Source organism: Lithobates pipiens, unplaced genomic scaffold (assembly GCF_037356315.1).
Source record: "Lithobates pipiens isolate NorthernLeopardFrog02 unplaced genomic scaffold, aLitPip1_a1.2 Scaffold_8, whole genome shotgun sequence".
In the NCBI taxonomy this organism is placed as follows: Eukaryota; Metazoa; Chordata; class Amphibia; order Anura; family Ranidae; genus Lithobates; species Lithobates pipiens.
This window is the reverse complement of record NW_027507903.1, coordinates 552948569-552962737: the sequence shown is the minus strand read 5'-3', so window position 1 is coordinate 552962737 and position 14169 is coordinate 552948569. Positions and strand designations below refer to the sequence as shown.

Below are 14169 nucleotides of genomic sequence, written 5' to 3'. Positions count from 1 at the left end.
CTCCTTGGTTGATATTTCTGGCTGGGGACCAGATTCTTTCAACAATTTATTTCATAATTAATTTTGGGATGAAGGTGCATGTTGTAACTTTTCAATTATAATCTAATATGTTGTGAGGCCACCCCTAAATTACATAGAATCGATAGGTGGATAACACACCTGGTACTTAGTGTGGGTATCTATCCACGAACAGTGATGAGGCTTGGCCTGTCCTTGTCGTGCCTAGATCTCCACACACTCTTAAGTATGTCCTGTCTTCCCTATTCTGGCATAAATAGGGAAGGGCCTCCCCTCTTTCCCTACCTGTATTTATTCTCCTTTATGGTAATACCTGTGACACCATTGTGTGTCTTGATATTCCCTTATAGTTTGTAATTGTTGTACGCCTTTATTTATCTATTTAACTATGCCTTTATACCATTTATTATTCTACTGTTACAGGTTCTTGCCCCTCCACCTGGCCCCCTTGTGGACTTGGGTCGTGGGTTTCTCTTCCGGCGATTGGTGGGGTTGGTGGGTGGGGCACCATGGCTTCTGGTGCTCCGCTCCCCCCTTTTTTCCCCTTGCATGTGTCCTGGCTGACATGGATCAGCTGTGGGACGCAGGCACAGACGTGCGCGCGACTTTCCTGCGCGTGCGCAACCCAGACCTGGTGCTGCACAGTCCTGCATGAGACAGTATCGCTCATGGCGGGTGCTGGGCGCATATGGTGTGGTGGGCGTGTGCGCGCTGGCTGTCGTCGCGCGCGTGCTGTAGAACCCCTGACCCCGTGACGCTGTGCGCCGGTGACGCGGTGCTGGGGTCAATCAGCGGGGTTGAGAGGTATTTATGGAGGTGTTCTACCGCTATCCTGGCACGCCGAGCTGATCCGGAGAACCCCAGGGGTCACACTGCGAACAGTGAGTGAACATGCTCCAGATAGGGAGTCGCACTAATATATTACAAACGTTTGTACATTGATGCATTATCATGCTCATGTCTACACAGATGATCATTTATACCCCAAATGCTCTAAATGCTTTGGATGTTCCTCTACCTCACATTCTGATCCCATTCGGGAGGATGAGTTCTTTATCCATTCTAGGATGGACAGCCTCATATTCTTCTCCGGGTCTTAAAGCAAGCAAATTACCTAATTTACTGGTAACTTAATTAAAGCAGATTTAATTTTTTGTCCTTGGCACCCAGGCTTCACAAACACTTTATTAATCACTAATTGTCTTCACCATCACCCTTGGGTATTTCTTTTGGGGATTTGACTTTTTTTAATCTCACACTATGCACCGCCATATCATAGCGAATTATACACTTCTTATATAATCAAATTAAATCAACCTCACATGCTTCTTAACAAATATAATTTATATTTGTGCTTGGGTCTCACATTCTATTTTATTTTTGTTTTTTATCTCTCACTATGAGCATTGAATCCTCACATTTCTTACGTGTGGGTATATTTTTCCTTCACTTGTCTCCCTCACCATCCTCATACCCACGTCCGTCCCTCCTATTCCCTTTTCATTGTCGCCTATTCTTTTCCTTTTCCCTTTTTCTAGAGGTTGACCCTATTTCTGTTTTATAGCACATTGCTTGTTCCACTTCATTGGCACACCCATTTTTCCAATCACATCGTTCTACTCCTGGTGATGGAGATAAATCTCACGCCTGGGTGTCACTCAAAGAAAAGTTTGATGACAAATAAAAATCATGACTTAATATAAATATTTTTATATAGATCTCGGTTTGTGTCAGGCTAAATGCCTCTCCCAGTCGCCGAGGGAGGCGCCTCCTGGCTACCTGAGCTGTCTTGGGGGCACGGGTGTTCGGGTAAGTCCCTGTGAAGTGTTTTTCTATATTGTAACTTCATACTCTTCCCCATTGTAGCTTTTTGACCATATACTACTTTTTACTACATATCCAATTGTGATCTCTATATATATTCCTAGACATATGTATTTCCTGAGGAAGCTGAAAAGCGAAACTAGTCGAAATACGTCATTTTCTACACCAACTGTGGACCATTTGTATTGTTAAATGTTTTTATATTTAAATAAATTGATATATTTTTTACGTCCGTTTTTTCAATGTTCTATATCCTGTAAATTGCACCGTAATAGTCCCCCCGCTCTTTCTCCTTGGTTGATATTTCTGGCTGGGGACCAGATTCTTTCAACAATTTATTTCATAATTAATTTTGGGATGAAGGTGCATGTTGTAACTTTTCAATTATAATCTAATATGTTGTGAGGCCACCCCTAAATTACATAGAATCGATAGGTGGATAACACACCTGGTACTTAGTGTGGGTATCTATCCACGAACAGTGATGAGGCTTGGCCTGTCCTTGTCGTGCCTAGATCTCCACACACTCTTAAGTATGTCCTGTCTTCCCTATTCTGGCATAAATAGGGAAGGGCCTCCCCTCTTTCCCTACCTGTATTTATTCTCCTTTATGGTAATACCTGTGACACCATTGTGTGTCTTGATATTCCCTTATAGTTTGTAATTGTTGTACGCCTTTATTTATCTATTTAACTATGCCTTTATACCATTTATTATTCTACTGTTACAGGTTCTTGCCCCTCCACCTGGCCCCCTTGTGGACTTGGGTCGTGGGTTTCTCTTCCGGCGATTGGTGGGGTTCTTGGGGGTTGGTGGGTGGGGCACCATGGCTTCTGGTGCTCCGCTCCCCCCTTTTTTCCCCTTGCATGTGTCCTGGCTGACATGGATCAGCTGTGGGACGCAGGCACAGACGTGCGCGCGACTTTCCTGCGCGTGCGCAACCCAGACCTGGTGCTGCACAGTCCTGCATGAGACAGTATCGCTCATGGCGGGTGCTGGGCGCATATGGTGTGGTGGGCGTGTGCGCGCTGGCTGTCGTCGCGCGCGTGCTGTAGAACCCCTGACCCCGTGACGCTGTGCGCCGGTGACGCGGTGCTGGGGTCAATCAGCGGGGTTGAGAGGTATTTATGGAGGTGTTCTACCGCTATCCTGGCACGCCGAGCTGATCCGGAGAACCCCAGGGGTCACACTGCGAACAGTGAGTGAACATGCTCCAGATAGGGAGTCGCACTAATATATTACAAACGTTTGTACATTGATGCATTATCATGCTCATGTCTACACAGATGATCATTTATACCCCAAATGCTCTAAATGCTTTGGATGTTCCTCTACCTCACATTCTGATCCCATTCGGGAGGATGAGTTCTTTATCCATTCTAGGATGGACAGCCTCATATTCTTCTCCGGGTCTTAAAGCAAGCAAATTACCTAATTTACTGGTAACTTAATTAAAGCAGATTTAATTTTTTGTCCTTGGCACCCAGGCTTCACAAACACTTTATTAATCACTAATTGTCTTCACCATCACCCTTGGGTATTTCTTTTGGGGATTTGACTTTTTTTAATCTCACACTATGCACCGCCATATCATAGCGAATTATACACTTCTTATATAATCAAATTAAATCAACCTCACATGCTTCTTAACAAATATAATTTATATTTGTGCTTGGGTCTCACATTCTATTTTATTTTTGTTTTTTATCTCTCACTATGAGCATTGAATCCTCACATTTCTTACGTGTGGGTATATTTTTCCTTCACTTGTCTCCCTCACCATCCTCATACCCACGTCCGTCCCTCCTATTCCCTTTTCATTGTCGCCTATTCTTTTCCTTTTCCCTTTTTCTAGAGGTTGACCCTATTTCTGTTTTATAGCACATTGCTTGTTCCACTTCATTGGCACACCCATTTTTCCAATCACATCGTTCTACTCCTGGTGATGGAGATAAATCTCACGCCTGGGTGTCACTCAAAGAAAAGTTTGATGACAAATAAAAATCATGACTTAATATAAATATTTTTATATAGATCTCGGTTTGTGTCAGGCTAAATGCCTCTCCCAGTCGCCGAGGGAGGCTCCTCCTGGCTACCTGAGCTGTCTTGGGGGCACGGGTGTTCGGGTAAGTCCCTGTGAAGTGTTTTTCTATATTGTAACTTCATACTCTTCCCCATTGTAGCTTTTTGACCATATACTACTTTTTACTACATATCCAATTGTGATCTCTATATATATTCCTAGACATATGTATTTCCTGAGGAAGCTGAAAAGCGAAACTAGTCGAAATACGTCATTTTCTACACCAACTGTGGACCATTTGTATTGTTAAATGTTTTTATATTTAAATAAATTGATATATTTTTTACGTCCGTTTTTTCAATGTTCTATATCCTGTAAATTGCATCGTAATAGTCCCCCCGCTCTTTCTCCTTGGTTGATATTTCTGGCTGGGGACCAGATTCTTTCAACAATTTATTTCATAATTCATTTTGGGATGAAGGTGCATGTTGTAACTTTTCAATTATAATCTAATATGTTGTGAGGCCACCCCTAAATTTCATGCAAAGCTGAATGGAAAGATTTTTCTTTGTTTTGAGCCAAATCAGTTACTTTATGGAACTGATCCTTCCCTGGGTTAAGAATACCTTCTTTTGAACTATCTATGATCAGCCCCAAATAATGCAATCTCCTTGATGGTTTTAAAAGCGGAGTTCCAGGCTTTTTATATTTATTAAAAGTCAGCAGCTACAAAAAGTGTAGTTGCTGACTTTTAATAAACAGACACTTACATATTCCATGGTCTAGCGATACGGCCGAACGAAGCGCCGGTCCTCTCCACCGGCGCCTCCATTGCCACTCTGGGCACCTGGCCGTGACAGCTTTCAGCTTCACGGACGACGCATGTGCGAGTAGCACTGCGCTCCCGGAGTGGACAGGTGATCTCCTGGGACTTGTCACTTGTCCCAGGAGATCGCCTGGAGGGAGGGGCCGCCTAAGGAGAAAGGAGTCGCCGCCTTGGCAGAAGGAGGAAGTGGGACAGGAAGTCCCCCTAACAAAGCCCCCACTGCCCCCCCCAAAAAATGATATGCCAAATGTGGCATGTAAGGGGGCGAGGAGGTATTCTAGGTAACTCACGACTGAGACTAAACTTTGGTTTAGACAGGTAACTGACTGATCTACTAAGAGCAGATCGTTTAAGTAGGCTAGAATTGTTATACCCTGATCCCTTAACCTGGCTAAAGGAGGATTCTTTGTGAATACTCAAGGTGCTCGAGGTGCAGTGGCTAAACCAAAAGGCAGAGCCACAAACTGAAAATTAAGATTTTCTACCTCGAAGCGCAGACATTTCTGATGAGCAGGGAAAACTGGCATATGGAGATCGACATCAAGGATGCCTATCGATGCCAAAAATTCTCCTCCTTGTAGAATGGAGACAACCGATCGGATTGACTCCATGCGAAAGGAACGGATATTGTCTTACCTCCCTGTTTGGTTTTGGTACCGTGAAGAGGTTTGAATAAAACCCTGATCCCTGCTCTTCTGTGGGAACATCTGATATCCCTTTCTGAGACAAGAGATGATCCAGAGCCAGAAAGAAAGAGACTCTTCCTTTTCCCTGGGTCTCTGGGGAACATGTGATCATAAAAAACAAGGAGCTGGGAATTCTCGTAATTCTAATTTGTAACTTAAGAGAAATTGAGGCAACCACCCATCTGTCCTAGCAATGTTCCTGCCAGATCTTTAAAAAGTGTAGAAGCCTTCTCTCCACTCGAGCAAGTGGGGGCGCCCCTTCATAAAGAGGCTTTAGTATTTTTCTTTGTGGGCTTCCTGCCCCAAGTCCTCTTTTGGCCCTGGGACTGCCCTTGAGGTCTTCCTCTTGAACCTGACAGTGGAGCCCATCGAGACTGCCAGGAGGCACATGCTCCTGGCACTGGAGAAGATGCACATTTAAACTTCTTTACTGGTAAAACAACTGTTCACCATTAAATGGGAAACTGGCCAAGAGCTTTTTACATGGTGCTTTGGCTGACCAATTTTTAAACCATAGGACTCTGTGCATATGTACCAGCCTTGACATAAGCTGTGAGGCTTGAATAATAGAATCTTTCATAGCATCCACTGTGAAACACAGTGCTACTGATATGCCAGCCATCTGCTGGGCCTGCTGATAAGGAATCATTTTGAGTACCTCTACAAACTGGTCTTTTATGGACTGAGATACTCCAATCGCCGTTAGTACCGGCTGAACGACTGAACCTGCAAGAGCAATGTTGTTCTTAACCCCCCCTGATGATATTCCCGAGTCTGGCTCGGGGTGGAATTTTTATACCAAAAGCAGTAACCCCGAGCCAGACTCAGGACCGCATCGCTGGATCCAGGAGGACGTTTACTTACCTTCTCCCCTGGATCCAGCGATGTCCCAGCGCTGTACGAGCGAGCCGTGTCTCGCTCGATCTATCACGGAGCTGATCTCCGTTCCCTGCGAGCGTTGCGACGCATGGGGACGGAGATCGACGCCAAATTCAAAAAGTGACACACACAGTATACATACAGTATAATGTAATTTTACAGATTACATTGCTGCATGTAATTATTTCGCATCCCCTTTGTCCCTAGTGGTCTGCCCAGTGTCCTGCATGCAGTTTTATATAATAAAAACTGTTCTTTATGCCTGGAAACTGGAGACTGTCCATAGCAACCAAAACTGTCCCTTTACATCAAAAATGGTTTTAGACCAGTTAGAAAACAGCGATAATAAATTGTAATCACTTGCAGAATTGAGGGATAGCAATTTGTGCGGAGATCCGTCATCAAATATTGAAAAGTAATGACAGTGACAATTCTGCAACTGAGCAAATTTCAGTGTTTTTGATTTGATTACATTATTGAATAATTTTTATTATTGTTATATTATTATTTGGTATAATTATTTATAAAATTATTTATTATATTATAATTTCATTTTTCAAACTATTATACCCGGGATGTCTGCTAGACTCTGGTTTATACAGATTTAAGTGAGTTATTCCTATACCTAAGAATTACAGGACTACAATATAAAAACGCCAAATTTTCATGCAAAATAATTGTACCGCTTTTAGCACCTAATATCTGAAATAATCATACCGCCAGGGAGGTTAAAAAGAAATTCCAACTTTTTATCTGTTGGATCTTTCAACATTTGCGCATTGTCTACAGGACAAGTCAGGTTTTTGTTTACAGAGGATAATAGGATTTTTGTACTCACCGTAAAATCCTTTTCTCTGAAGTTCATTGACGGACACAGAACCTTTAATGTTGACCTTAGGGTTATATCGCCACATTCAGGAGAGGACTAGGCAGAACATGTAAAAACAGCAAAACTGCACAGTACCACCCTGGCTATAACCCCTCTGCTTCCAACAGCTCAGTTCGTCAAAAAGCAGTACAAATATAAATAGGAGGGGTGGGTGCTGCGTCCGTCAATGAACTTCAGAGAAAAGGATTTTACGGCGAGTACAAAAATCCTATTTTCTCTTTCGTTCATTGACAGACACAGCACCTTTAATCTTTAACTGCTGATAAAAAAAAAAACCTGTTTATACTTTCAAACAGTACACTGCTTTGTCATGCATATGCATTAGAGCTGCAAGATTCTGGCTAAAATGAGAATCACAATTTTTTTTGCTTAGAATAAAAAGATCACCATTCCCGTGACGTAAAATCTTTTACATTATACAAAAAAAAAATAACTTTATTGGTTAGTTTTTTTTTTTTTATTCATTAAAGTAATAAAAAAATAAAAATAAATTGCATTTGAAAGACTACGGCGCAAATACAGTGTGATATAAAATATTGCAACAGCTGCCATTTTATTCTCTAGTGTGTATACTAAAAAAATATATAATGTTTGGGGGTTCCAAGTAATTTTCTAGTGGAAAAAAAATGATTTTAACTTGAACCAACAAATGTCAGAAAAAGGTTTAGTGGTTAAACTTTTTTCACTTACACACAAAGTCTATTCCATTGACAAATTGTTACAATGTTTATACTTAAGTTCAACTGATAAAGAATGTTTTGATTCTTGGCAGACTGCCTAGTGTTTCTCTTCCTTTGTTTTGATGGCTGTGGCTTCAGAAGAGCAGAGAGAATTCTTTGCATAGAAAGAATTGTGAAAGACTTTAGTCAAGATCACGATAACGATTCTTGACGATTAATTGTGCAGCTCTAATATTAGCCTCTAATAGATTGTGTCCATGCAATCGTTGCATCCACCGATACCGCTTTAAGATCTGCTGAGCACAGAGGGGGACCCGGAGGACAACAGGGACTGGAGGAGGACAGAGACCGGAGGAGGATACAGTGGGACAGTCTGGGGTAATCTGTGTGGCAGTGAGGGGGGGGGGGGGGGTACAAGCACCGACCACCCCGTTTAGCCTTTAAATAAAGCAGCTGACATGACAGTCATGGGAGGGCAAGAGGGAGAAGTGGCTGTCAGATGCTTTATTGAAAGGCTAGAATTCAGATCAATTCTAATCTCTTTTCTATTAGGATGTTCATTTACCTAAATTTTAACTCCAACCCACTCAGTCTGGGAATGACAGTAGGCCCTTGAGATGAGAGGCCATCTGGGGTGTAACAATTGCTCCCTAACCTCATACTGATAACACACATGAAAGATCCATTCACAAGGCCAACACACCAACATACTTGATAATAGTGAATGTAAATATTGACAGGGAAAAGGGGAAGGAAGAAAAATAAAAAAAAGGAATAAAAGAACCTTCACATAAAAGACCTCAAAAGAAAAAATGTGGGTTCAGTTGGACTTTTTAGGCATAAAGAAAGTTGTGAACACAACCAGTATATTCAAAAAGAATTATTTCTATTTATTTTAAAAAAAAAAGAAAGACAATATTTTAAAAAGAACAGGGGAAAGTTCAATTTCCTTTTTACACAAAAAAAGGAAAATGTTTCCTCCTTAAAACTACACATTTAAGACCTAATTGACATCCTATCAAACATAGTAAAATCCATTTCAAATTTCCAAAAAGGAAAGAAAAAAACTAAATATATATCTATACAAATATAGGATCAAGGATATCAATCATACAGTCAACGATTACATATATATTTTTTTTTTTTTTTTTTTTTGTCTATCAGTGTATCCACAGACACCACCCTGTGATAGATACACACTTGTTCAATTTTTTTTTTAAAAATACTTGATAATAGACAATTATTTTAAATGGAGTCTAACAAGGTGAAAACTGGGTGAAAAAGGATCCTGGTCCTTGTGTTCTGTTTTGTGAAATAAGTCAAATGTCTTGTAAATGTGCATAACAGCATAGCAGAGCCCCATAGCCAAGAGCAATGTAAATAACTGCAGGGCCTGGATTTGTCTGATCTGGTTATGGTTACTTAGTAGCTAGATGACCGTGTATGATATCGGCACGAGTTCAAGGAAACAACTGTCAGACCTCATAAGAAGTCATCTCAGGTACAATGAGCCTGCCCACACATGGTTTGAATCTTGGCCGGTCCCTGCTGAACCAGTCGAGATTCAAGCCATCTATGACCAGCCTAAGTAAAACTAAATCAAGAGGTAAGTAGAAGTCTTTCACCAATGAGCCTGAAGATTTACAACTTGAAGGAAAAATTAAACTATACACCTACTAATAAATCTTACCTCCAAATTGCCTTTGTCTCATCAGTCACATGGTCAAAAAGATCTGGCTTCTCTGTGCGATGTGAAGGCCGACAACTGGGCTGAATTACAGAGCAGTGACATGACCCGCCACCAGCGTCCACTGCTCTAGGTGTCATCGGCGGGGGGGGGGGAGGGAGTTCTCTCCCACAATCCGCACAGAGCAGAAAAAGCTTTGCGATTACGTGACCGCATAGAAAAATTATTTAAAAAAAGGAATTGATATTGAAGTCGATTGCAGAAATGCATGCAGGTCGAAGGTAAGCAGTGGAATGCCGACAATTAAAAAACAGTTTATAGCTTAGCCTTTCCTTCTACTTTGAACTCTTGCCATTCGTGTAATGTATATGTGTGGCAGCAAAGAGGGCTGGACTTTAATGCCCATGCACCGTACACGTGTCCATTGGTGGCAGAGCTTTCTGCACTGATATTGTGCTCGCTGAATTTCCTAGCACAATAACTGAGCTGTCCAAGTCAGCTCTCGATCCATACGAACGATCATGAGTTGATGGAACCAGCTTCAGATCAAATGGGCAGGAAGGGGTAAGAACTACAGATTCAGATTCTAACATAAGCACAACTGTTATGGTTATTGCTTTATAAGCAATAACCACCCCCCCCCCCCCCCACACACACACACACACACACGAAAACGGTGCCCAGGAATCCAGTCCTGCCATGTTGCAACAGCAAAGACCACAACTAGAGGTACGTTTCCCACACTTTCCAAATCACTATTCCTTCAAAGCATCATTAAGCATGTCACACATCCAGGTCACATGTACGAGATTAGTGCCCCCCCCCCCATATACTAGAATACCCGTATGTACATCACTAGATGTACTATATGCCAAGATCTCATACAGTATACCCCTCCCCCCTCAGCTCCAGACATATACCATTCCTACAATAAAAAGAATAACTTAAAACTGACTTCCATCTGTCCCATATACTAGGACAGTGATGGCGAACCTTGGCACCCCAGATGTTTTGGAACTACATTTCCCATGATGCTCATGTACTCTGCAGTGTCGTTGAGCATCATGGGAAATGTAGTTCCAAAACATCTGGGGTGCCAAGGTTCGCCATCACTGTACTAGGACTTGGTCACACTTGCAGTGCTCTCTGAAGAGCAAATCTGTGTGGACATTTGAAAGGTGCTGCATCACCTTCTCACCTTTTGTTTTAACCCCTTGATCACTACATTGCATGCAGTTGCAGGGTGCTTGTAGAGTTACCCCGTTCATTTGAATGGGTTGCGGTCAAGAAACAGGGGTACTACTTCTGCCATGGCCGCTGCAAAGGTACCAGAATATTCCGCACACCATTCCCAGACATAGGGTCACCAAATAAAAGCAGCCTCAGAGTGCTTCATCCAAGTCACAACCCCAATGCGGTAACCCCCATCCCTGAGGCTTAATCATGAAGGTGCATTGCGGCTACGGAATGTATACACCCCCAGCTGCTGCAGCTAAAGGGGGTAGCAGTAAAAATGCAGCTCAACTACATGGTTTCACCCCCCCAAACATCACAGTCCACATTTTGTAACAAATGTAATAAAAGCACCCACAATAAGCAGCAAAAGTGAATTACATGTTTGCACTAGAACCTGCAGACTCTACCCCCAGCCCCAGGTTTGTACAGAGGTACCAACCTTCTATTATGGGGCTGGAGAAGGCAAACAATGGACTAAGGCCGTGGTCTCCAAACTGTGACCCTTTGCATGTTTTTATCTGGCCCTTGAGGCATTATTCCCACCCATAGTTCCAGCCACTGACTCCTACAATATGACACAATGTCCCCCACCTACACTAATAATGGGGTGCTATTCCTCCCATTAATATTAATGATGGGGCATTGTTTACCCCCACTGATGCCGGGACATTTTCTTCCCCCACTGTCCACAGTTTGGAGCCCCTAAAGTTTAAAAGGGCAGTAAACCGTAAACCAGCCCTTGGTTTATAAAGTTTGGAGACCCCTGGACTAAAGCTGGCCATACATTATACAATTTTCTTATTCAACTTCCAGATTTTCTGAGAACTATGCAGTGCAAGAGCCTGCCTGATTGCACTCAAATTGAAAGTGTTTCGGTTTGACCTCATATTATATCTATAGGAAAATTGTACAATGTATGTCCAGTCTAAGGGCGATGCAGTTTTTCCCCATTATACATTATGCTGCCATTAAACTGTATTAGAACTCACATTTTATGAAAGGCCGTCAAAGATGCAACATGAAGGACTTTCATGAAAATGCACGGCAGAGCTGTGCGCAGGGCCTAAGGACACATTAACAATAACAGTTAGGGGGGTAGTAAAGCCCTGCAGTTGAGTTACATTTTTACCACTCCCTCTTCAGCTGCAAAGGCAGTAGCAAGGGGTGGACACATGCTGCAAAAGGATTTATACCCCCTCCCCTACCACTTTAAGCAGGCAAGCTCAAACCAATCATGTGAATGGGGATGCCCTGCAAGTGTGTGTGCAATGCACGCGGTTGTGACAAGCTAGTGTGGAGTTCAAGAGGTAAAGCAGGCGGTGATGACACAACGCTGCTTGTCAGAGATCAAAGCAAGTGTGAGCGAGCCCTAAGGTCTTGTTTATACCTGCTTTGCTGTTTGAAGTGTGATCAGCATTTAGAACGCTCTTTATAGAGTAATAGACAGGCGTCGAGAAGACCTTGTAAACCTCAAAATCAGGGATATGGAATTAGCGGACCTCCAGCTGTTGCAAAACTACAAGTCCCATCATGCCTCTGGGTGTCATGCTTGTGGCTGTCAGAGTCTTGCTATGCCTCATGGGACTTGTAGTTCTGCAACAGCTGGAGGTCCACTAATTGCATATCCCTGCTCTAAACCCTGGGCAACCGCACCACAATCACGCCCGGTTGTGGGGAAGTTGCAGCACGGCCCCATTTACGGTAGCGCACACACATAATGTGATGAGGATAATTCCTGCCGCACCAAGGAAGCAAAGCATAGTGGTCGCAGCACGTCTACACTAGGGATGAGCTCTGGCGTGTTTGCATTCTCCACGTGCAGAGCCCGCCAGGAAGTCAGTGCAGTGCTGCGCTAATCACAGGCAGTGAGACATTGCCCAATCTCTACAGCCGCGCATCGGGGCAATGTCTAACTGCCTGTGATTAGCGCAGCGCTGCGCCGACTTCCTGGCGGGCTCTGCATGTGGAGTATGCGAACGCGCCTGAGCTCATCCCTAGTCTACACCCTGGGTCAATGCCTTAGCAGCAAAACAGGAGTGGTTGAGCGGAGGTAAAAATGTAGCTCAAACCTGGAGTTTTACCACACCCCCAATCAAGGGTGTAAACGAGCCAGAAAAGAGTGGCAATGCCACTTGCGCTGCTGGCGTAATCTGTGCATCCCTCTGCCATGGGGACTTGTAGTCTTCCCATTCAAAGATCAATGTAAACGCATGACGTGGGCGTGTAGGCGGAACCACACTAAATCCAAACACCACATCTCTGTGGGGAGAAGCACCCCAAGATTCAGGTATGGGGGGGGGTGGTTGGGGAATGTGACTACATTTCATATTACACCCTTAGGCTGCATTCACAGGGATGCTTCGCTTGGTTTCCCTGCATGTGTCTTGTGGCAGCACAGGGCAGAGCGCTCACTGGAATGGGCTCCTCTTCACATACCACAGCATCTCATGTGCCTATTATGGCGCTGAGCCAAGCCTTTTTCTTTAGTTCTGCATGTTGCCAAGCAGAAAAACACAGGTTTACTACCCACATTTGAGACGCCATTAAGAAATAATGGCGCAGTGTTGTGCTTTTTAGCACATTCCCAGAACACTCAGGTGTGAATGCGGTCTAAAGGTTGGGGTATGGTAAGAAAGGTGGAGTATTCCTTTAAGGCAGCACTATCTGCACATCAGCAGCTTTGTGACACCCCCAAGATGACCCCTCCCCCTCTATACACTGACCCCTCCCATATCACACACACACATGTATAACCCCCCCTCCCCCAATATCCCTGGACACTCCTCCCCAATGACAGGCCCCTCTCCCCCATAGATAAGGGTCCCTTCTCAGGCCTGTAGCCCCTCCCTCCCTCTATAGTCTACCATGACATATCCTATATCCGGCTGTAAAGGGAACCACAAGTCTCAGCATGTCCAGCAGCACAGGCCACTGTGGCTCCTCCACAGGTTGCCTAGAGCTGAGTGAGCACCTCCGTCCCCCCACTCTCATTGTCCCCCCCCAAGCGACCCCGGCCCCGGTCACCTGTCCACAGCTGAAGGTCTCTGCGTCTCTCACCGCCAGGCGCATGCGCGAATCCCCCAACACTACTGTAGGACCACATGACACGCCCCTCCACCCACCCCATGCGCTTGCGGCCAGCCGCACTCTAGTCTCATTGGCTGACAGGGAGTCGGAGGACTTCACGTCCCACCGCCCACCGCAGTTATCATCATAGAGTCTCTCGTGGTGTGTAGAAGGAACCTCCCTCTCTATCTGTGCTGGGCTCTCTATAGTGCTGACAGTTTGCAGTGAGCCAGAGGCTTGTGTTGGTTACCATGGGGTTGGGGTATGGCTGATTGAGTACTAAAAACAAGCAGGCCACCCCCCCAATTAAGGAAACAGTTACAAATAAAAACAGATACACAGATCCTCTTATGAG

General features: G+C 44.0%; 1 protein-coding gene across 1 annotated transcript in view; it reads right to left on the bottom strand.

Annotated features, from left to right (window-relative positions):
* The window catches only part of VDAC3 (voltage dependent anion channel 3), a 47822-nt gene extending 33909 nt beyond the window's left edge, over positions 1 to 13913 (bottom strand). The window contains exon 1 of the mRNA XM_077469926.1: positions 13773 to 13913. The gene's annotated coding sequence lies outside the window, so the exon portion shown is untranslated. The remainder of the gene's footprint in view (positions 1 to 13772) is intronic.
* Between the last annotated feature and the right edge of the window lie 256 nt (positions 13914 to 14169).